At 38.1% G+C, this 9,122-nt stretch overlaps 1 protein-coding gene across 1 annotated transcript in view; it reads right to left on the bottom strand.

Annotated features, from left to right (window-relative positions):
* The window catches only part of LOC114049453 (disrupted in schizophrenia 1 protein-like), a 508,708-nt gene that overhangs the window by 238,159 nt on the left and 261,427 nt on the right, over nucleotides 1–9,122 (bottom strand). The gene's annotated exons all lie outside the window — the stretch shown is intronic.

The raw sequence follows: 9,122 nt of genomic DNA, 5'->3' as shown, positions 1-9,122 counted from the left end.
GAGGGCTGTGGGGCTGGAGAGTTGTTTGCATTTTATCTCCATGTTATATTTACACTTGGCTCCCATATGATATTTTACTCCCTCCTCCCCACTTCCCTTTCCGCAAACTAGTAAGATCAGCTCCTAAAACATGGAAACCTTTTTGCTACAAGTTATTCAGAGGCAAGAAATGTGAATTACAAACACTGCCAAATCAAATGCACATTTTCAAAGGCACCTTGGGTGGCCAAATACAACCTGGAATGTAATAAGAGACCCATAGACAATAAAAATTCTTCCTGGGTATAAGTTAAGTCCAAGATCTAAAGAAGAAGAAGACCACAAGAAAGCCTTCTACTACTGTGCCAATCCAATAAATAGCATTATCCCAATGGCTTATTCTAATCAGCATGCTCAAGGAACCAAACACGGCAAGCAATTGTGTATATGTACACACATACACATAGGTACACACACACACACACACATACACACATGCACATAAGCATATACCTATGTACGTAAATGACTTCATAGAATCTCAGAGTTGGAAGAGACCTCAGAAGCCAACCTTTTCAAGAGTTATGGTCACATATATACTCAATAATATATGTCCTTCCTGTTTCCCTGTAAACTCCTTGAAAGTAGAAATTGCTTTACGTATTGTATTTGTGTCCTCAGCACCTAGCACAGTGTTAATCAGAGCTTAATAAATGCCTTTTGATTGTTGGGTTGATTGCTATGATCTATTTATAATGAAGCTATGTTGGCTTCATGATCACCAGGTCCTTTTCTAAATAGTTCACTTAATATACCTTTAAAAATACATTCTAGAATTTTGCCAGGAATTAGCACTCTTCAAAAAAGTGCTATCACTTCCAGAGTCAAATACAAAATCCTCTGTTTGGCTTCCAGAGCCTCTTCCTCCCTTTCCAAACTTCTTACACCTTACTCTCTTCCATCTGGTTACACTGCCCTTCTTGTTATCCTTCAAACAAGGAATTCCATCTTCCCACCCTAGGTTTTTCCCCGACTATCCATTTTGCCTAGAATTTTCTTTCCAAGCCTAGAATGACTTTCTTTGCTTCCCTGGTTCCCTTCAAGTCCCAGTTAAAATGTTTGCCCATATTTGTTTACATGCTATCTCCCCTTTTAGAATGTGAGCTCCTTGAGATCAGGGACTGATTTTTTTTATCTTATTTTGCATCCCCAGTACTTAGCATAATGCCTGGCACATTTTTGTTGTTGTTCAGTCATTTTCAGTCATGCCTGAATCTCTGTGACCCCTTTTGGGGTTTTCTTGGCAAAGATATTGGAGTGGTTTGTCCTTTCCTTCTCCAGCTCATCTTGCAAATGAGGAAACTGAGGCAAATGGGGTTAAGTGACTTGCCCAGGGTCACACAGCTAGTGTCTGAGGCTGGATTTCAAATCAGGTCTTCCTGACTTTGGACCCAGCACACTATCCATTGTACTACCAACCTGCCATTCCTGGCATATAGTAGGCATTTAATAAATGCTTGTTGTCTTGATTAAATATAGAACAATGAAAAACATAACAAAGTATGTAAAAAATAACCATAGTATAGCTGCTCTCTTCAATAAAAGACTCAAAAGTATAAAAAAAATTTAGAAGTGACAGAACTCTATGATAAAATTGCTTAGTGTTTAATTGTAATGCTCCTTAAACATTTTTCCACAGTTTCAAAACTTTCAGAAATTTTTGTGATCCAGAGGAAATTGCCAGATTTTACTTAAGGCAATTTTTATAGCTTCCTCTCCTGCTCCCTACCTCAATCTTTTCCCAAATGTGGTTCAATGGAAAGAATGCTGGAGCTGAAGACAAAGTACAAAGATTTGAATTCTGACTCTGCTAATGACCATCTTGACGTTGGACCATATTGTGGCGGGGTTTGGACTGTATCATATATATCTCTTCCAGTTGTCAATTTTATGATTCAAAAAGATTGAAGAATACCATGCTCTCATATAGCCACTCTGTACTCTCTGACTAAAGTTCTGACATGCATTGTAAAGGCCAAAAGGTGGACAGAAGGAGGGAGGAGCTGGGACATGGGTCTTACTAATCCACCATCTGGGTATTCAGCCTCTGAACAATTCAGAATTGGCAGAAGACCTCAGGTTTCCTGAGTTCCCAATGGTGAATGTTCTCTACTATCCCACGGTGTCTCATTTCCTTTTGGAAAAGCATTGTCAAGGTGTAATGGGGTGAGGGAAAGTGCACACTAAAACTTATATAGAATATACCTAGAGAAAGACCCTAAGACAGGTCGAAATGCAATGAAAATATTTTAAACTGGAGATACAGAAATTAAGGTCAGAGGGGAAAGGAAATCACACAATGGAATGAAATGGAATGGCTTAGACATTTGAATAATGAAAACGAAGGAAAAGATTGGGAATGTGAGTTAGGAATAGAAGCAGGATAATAAAAGCGAGCATAGGGGGAAATGCTTCAAAGGAAATGGAGATTCTGAAAAGGCTTGAGCTCACCTTCTCAGTGTGCTAATTCCCAAAAGAGGTAGGGAAGCAGGGAGGAGAGATTTAGGTGTTACTTTTCACATCCTTTACCGAGGTGTAATGGATCCAACAGTATCATCTCCTAGATGATCCTATAAAGACGGAATGAGCTCATGAGTACTCCCCCAGGGGTTTCTAATGATGAGTGAGCCCTGAGAAACTGTGACATGTATTATAATATGGAAATATCTTCTGGGATTTGGATACTCTTTCTTGGATGGAGGGAACTGAGACCATTCAATATCATTTTTCAAGGTCGTATTGGCGGCTCATAAAATGCCATACACACCCAAGCACTGGTTTTTCTAACATTTTCATTTTCCCCAGGCAATTAATTCAAGTACTGCAAAAGTAACATAGCAGGGGTTACTAAGTGCACCAAATGCCAGAAGTATGTGAATAAGGTAACACCTACAGAGCACTCCTCAGAGGATTTGAACATGTGGAGATCTGGGGTTTGCAACATCTTTTATGAAAATAAAGAGAAAAACAGAGAAATGTTCGAAGGAATTCCAAAGCTGTCACCTCCAGCTTGTCACAAGAAAAAAAGTATCTTGTAGAGATGAATTACTAGCTCCCTTGAAGGCTCATCTCAAGTCCCACTTCCTACAAGAGGTCTTCCCTGAACTCCTTTATTAATGCCCTCCCCACCCCAAAATTAGTTCACACTTATTTTGTACACATATCACATTTACTTACATGCACAGATACTGTTTCCCTCCAGGAGAAAGAAAGCAAAGATTGTTTTATTTGCATTTGTGTATCCTCAGCCCTTAGCACAGACCCCTCCACACAGCAGGTGCATAATAAAAGCTTGCTAATCTGAATGGAGGGCAGCTAGGTGGCATGGTAGATAGAGAGCATTGCCTGGACTCAGGAAGACTCATTTTCCTAAGTTCAAATCTGGCCTCAGACACTGTGTGATCCTGGGCAAGTCACTTAACCCTGTTGACTTCAGTTTCCTCATCTGTAAAATGAGCTGGAAATATCAAGCCACCCCAGTATCTCTGCCAAGAAAATTCCAAATGGGGTCACAAAGAGTCAGACACGACTAAAACAACTGGACAACAACAACACAACAAATTTGAATGGATGTGAGGAAAAAGAATGAAAAAGCAGCAGAAAGATGGTTGGAAGGAAGCATGAGACTAAGATGGAAAAAAGGCCTAATTACCAATGATCAGAAAATGTGGTTTTTCTGGTAACACCAATAATGGACATTTGTATCATAATTGATCTTTGGTCATAATGAGAGGTAGTGGGGTATACTGGAAAGAGGCCTGGCTTTGGAGTCAGGAGGAGAAGTGGGATTCAGGTACTGCCTCTTACTCACATTAATGTAATGTGAGACAATGGGCAACTTAACCTCTTAGTGCTCAAGCCAACTCTCTGAGATTCTAAGTTATGGAGCCGGCAGCATCCATTGGTAAAAGTTTCCACACAATTTCCCTACCCATGAAATCACAGATCCTGGGTAAAATTAAAAAGGAAGATCCAAAGAAAACTTGTAAGCTCTACAAATGCAGGAAGAATATTAATAATCAGTCCTGAAATGAATAAGTTGGAGGATGTAATCTTTAAAAGCCATACATAGTAAAATAGTCTATCTCCCTGGGGAAAAGATAATCAATTATTTAATTTGATTGGGTTTGAGTAATTATTACCATTATTATTGTTACTGTTGTTATTATTATTATTGAATTGATAAGGCCAACTGATCGCCAAACTGTTAAAGAGCATCATTCCAGATTACCTGGAAATTGTGGACCAGCAGAATGATTTTTTTTTCTTCTAACCGCTAAGTGAGGCAGTTGAATAGATCACTGGGCCTGGAATCAGGAAGACCTCAGTTCAAAGACAATCAAAGGCACATATTAACTCTGTGACCCTGGGCAAATCACTTAACCTCTGTCTACCTAAGTTTCCTCAACTAGCAAAATAGGCATAATAATAACACCTACTTCCAAGGAACATTGTGAGGTTCCAATGAGATGGTATTTGTAAAACTTGTAGCATAGTACTTGGCACATAGTAGGTGCTTAATTGCTTCTCCCTTCCCCTTACTAGTTCCATCCCTCTCTAAAGTACCTTACATTTATTTTGTGTATATTCCCATACACTTACATTTGTATATGTTGTCTCTACCCAATAGAATGTAAGCTCCTTCAGGATAAGGACTGTTTCATTTTTACCTTTGTACAGCCAGAGCCTGGCAACACACTAGATATTTAATAAATGCTTGTTGATTCAGTGATTTCTATTGCCAGGGATTTGTTGTGGGTATTCAGTTAACATTTCTCTTCCCTACCCAAGTTCCATAAAAAGAAATTGACTCAAGCAATATCTATTTGTCCCATCATTTTTCTGATCTGTAGTATTTCAAGGGTTCCTAACCTAGAGTATGTGAACTTTAAAAAAAATTGATAACTACATTTCAATATTATTTGGTTTCCTTTGTAAACCTATGTATTTTACTTCATGCATTTAAAAACATTATTTTGAGAAACCTATAGGCTTCACCCAATTGCCAAAGGGTGCCATCACACACACACACACACACACACACACACACACACACACACACACAAAAGTTAAGTAGTCCTATTAGATAATCTCAGAGCATCTAACTACAGAAAGTTTCCTAAAAACCTATTACCCACTCTTTCATTATTGAAAGAAAAAAAAAGAGCTTCTATTCACCCTAACACACTCTCCTAAGGTTTCTTAATATATCATATGTAGGGAGGTTGTATCTTATGGTGGAAAGAGAACTGAATCTAGAGTTCAAATTCTGGCTATGCCAGATATATGACCTTAGAAAAGCCTCTTAACCTCTCTGAGGCCCAATTACCCTTTCTTGAAAATGAAGGTGATGGGTTGGACTCATTGTAGATCTATGATCCTAAGATAACTACAAATCATTCTTTAACTTAGGCTATTTCATTTTCAGATATAACAAAAATCAATGCCAGATATCATCAACGTTCTATCAAGCAACCATAGGGCACTGGTCCCCTGGATTATATCAAAATGGGTGCAATCTTGCCCCAGCCACAAGTTGTTTTCTATTGAAATAACTCAGTTAATGGAAGATAAATGTTACAAATTAATCTCAATAGTCAAATAGTTCTATGATCTCAATGATGAGTTATTGCCCAGAGCTGTGGTTTCTGAGAGCGGATTGTGATATTTTCATTATGAACATTGACACCTTGAAAATCAACAAACACTACAAATCAGGGCTTGATTTATTGTTTTGCTGATCATCTAGCCTTAAGAAAATGACAGAGAAAAATTTTAGTAATGTAAATTATAATTAAAAGCGTATCTAGGGGCAGCTAGGTGGCACAGTGGATAGACCACTGGCCCTGAAGTCAGGAGGACCTGAGTTCAAATCCGGCCTCAGACCAAACACTTGACACTAGCTGTGTGACCTTGGGCAAGTCACTTAACCCCAATTGCCTAAAAATATATATATATATATATATATATCCAGTCCTTTTTTTGGGAGAGGGGAGAAGCTGGTTATTAAATGTTTACCAACACACCTGTGGTCTTACCCAAACATATTGAAAATTACAATCCATCCATGTCTGTCTATCATATAAGATTTTTATCCATGTCCTACCCTAAGCTCACTGAAGTTGATGCAAAATGCTAGGGAGTTTCCTTGATTTTTCTTTTCATAAACAAATAAGTAAATGAGATGAATTAAAGACACTTAGAATCTTTAAAATCAAAGGCATTTTAATTTGCTTGGGAGATCAGGGGGAAAGGATTCTGCTTGTAAATCTGAGGCTAGACTCTAGGTCAGTAATAAGGCGCCATGAAAAGAATGTAGGAGGAAAACGCCCGCACTGACCAATTCCCTGCTATTGCAAATCTACTATGTGTTTTTTACCACAAGGTATCCAACCTCCCCTGGCTGTCTCTAGTTAATTAAAATAAACTGCGGTCTTAGTATGACAGGTTTCCAACCTGAAGCCTAAGCCTTAGGTTTATGAAATTAACCTTCCAAGGAATCATGCGAGCAAATCAACAGATGTGAACTAACTGTGCTCACTATTAGTTAACTGAAGGTTATAACTGAACATGTGTTTCACTGAAATAACAAAAGAAAATTTCATGAACTTTCATAGATTTTATTTCCAAAAGGCTTTTATACAAATGATCTTATTATTTTAACTTTGCCATATCATATTTTAATTTCCTCTACACCCTTTTGATCAATGACTGGATGATCATCTGGTTGACCAAAACAGTCCTTTCCACCTCTAAATAGGTAGATATAATTGACCTTTTGGAGATGTAAGAAGGGAGATTCATGCATGAGGAAAGTGGAACTAAATTACCTCTAATATGCCTTCTGACTAGAATTCTGTGACTATCATTTCCTGTGAAGAAAAAAGGAGGAGATATTTCTATTCCAATTTTACAGATGGGGAATTAGTACAATGAGGGCAAATAATGAATTCAAAGAAAACAATTTTCTTTTCCCACCTAAAGGTGAATACATAAGTCCACAATGTGACTTCAAATTTCTTGAGGAACAAAACTCCCAAAGCATTACAAGTTGTTCTTTGAAAAAGATGTACCAAGTAGTATATCATGAATACAAATCTCAAGTGTCATCTAGATCATCATCTGCAGTTTAGAGAGAAGTAGTATTGTAAGTATTGTCTATCTTTGGCAATATAATAATTAGCTATTGATACTAGGTAACCTTCTAACCATTGGAATGACGAATTGGGGCATAATAATGCCTTTCTCACTCAGCTCCAGGCAGAACAATAGGTCTTCAGAAGTTGTATGCCAGGTGATAAGCTTTGATCAAGGAGGAAGTTTTCTGTTGTTGGCAATGAAGAACATCTTTGATTCAAATCTAATATCAGAATCATGTAACCACAAAAATGGGGAAGAAACTAGACCATAAAGATACAAAATAAGCACATTCTTCAAATATTTTCAAATCTTCAACTCTTCAAAAAAGGTATTACACGTCAGATATAAAGTTACAGCTAACTATACAAAAGAAGAAAACAAATGAGTAAAATTCTTTACGAATTAATACTGGAGAACTCTAAATACCCAGAACACTCACTCAGCATGCATCCCCCATTGACCTCCCTGTGCATTTAACAAAAGCCCAACGACACTCAAAAGTCTGTGCCCAGAGCCCAAGCTTAGGGGTCCTACATCTGCAGTGACTCTGACAGAATATCCTTACCCTACCTCATACTGCAAGAAGTCACAGTGGCTGATTGTGATCAACCATGTGAAGGACAGGAGGAGAACAGAGGGTATGGGGTGCCAGCATTGGTGGCTGCACCAGGCCTGAAGGACTAAAACCCAGCTAGGAATAGTCCTAGTCCTCAAAAGGTTACAGAAGGGAGGGTTCCAGGCTGGAAAACACTATATTCCCCAACACAAGGATGCTGAGGCATTGCAGCACAGGTCTGGGGTCTGCTTATCAGGAAAAGAGAAAGACCAAAAAGTGAATAATAAGAGAATCCCCACTATTTCCCCCCAAAAATCCTGAAAAACCAAAGATAGCAAGAGAAATAGTCTTAATAAAAGCCCAGTACACTGGCAAGTAAATCAACAAAGTATCCAAAGATCATAATGAAGAATGAGTGAAGATTCAAAGAAAATGCAAAGTTCTCTTAACATTATAATATGAAGCAAAGTGAATCAATACTGCCTGATAAAAGACCATAGACTCCCCAAAGAGCATGGAACAATAAGAAACTCTAAATAATGGTTCAAAGAAAACGCAAAACAATGAATGATTTATGGAATTAGGAATAAATATATCAGAAATTAGAGCCCTCAAAAGAGAAGTACAAAATACAATTAGCATATTAGAAAAAAAATTGAACCTATAGTGGAGAATCTCTCAAAATAAGTCAAAGAGAGATTAATGGATCTGTAACACAAAAATACTGAAAGAGAGGAAAATTTAGCAGTAAAGAAGCAAAAGCCAACATATGGATTTTGAACATATGGATTCTATACACATAAAAGCAACTGATCTTGAAGACAGGATGTGCACAGATAACTTAATAGACTTCCCAGGAAAGCATCCCAGGAAAAAAATTTTTTTTAAACTAATCTCTTGAAAATATGGAAACTATCCCCAAATGGCCCTCAGTTTTGGCATAGAGTTTGAAATACAGAAGATATGATGTGATCTCCAAACCTTAGGGTCACTGAGAGGCAGACAGATTCTAGCAAGGGGGAATCTGATTAGGAACCTATGACTTAATTAGACCAGAAATAAGAGTCATGGCTTATTGATGCATACGTCTCCTAAGGAACTTCTTTCTTCCTCTTCTGTTTTGGAGAACACAGTATCAGGCAGCAGCAAGGAGAACCTACCTGTCAGACCAGACACAGGCAGTTGTGTTACTATTCACTATTCCTCATAGTTGGACAGAAGAATAAATGTCTGTCTCTGTCTCTCTCTTCATCTCCTCCTGGCTCTCCATCACTCTCTGTCTCTGTCACTGTCACTTTCTCTCTCACTGTCTCTCTGTCTCCTCTCTCTGTCTCTCTGTCTCTGTCTCTGTCTGCCTCTGTGTCTCTCTCTGTCTCTCTCTCTGTCT

Source organism: Vombatus ursinus, unplaced genomic scaffold (assembly GCF_900497805.2).
Source record: "Vombatus ursinus unplaced genomic scaffold, bare-nosed wombat genome assembly UNPS02014798.1, whole genome shotgun sequence".
NCBI lineage: Eukaryota > Metazoa > Chordata > Mammalia > Diprotodontia > Vombatidae > Vombatus > Vombatus ursinus.
Note: the sequence above shows the minus strand (reverse complement) of the source record. Positions and strands in the feature narration are given on the sequence as shown.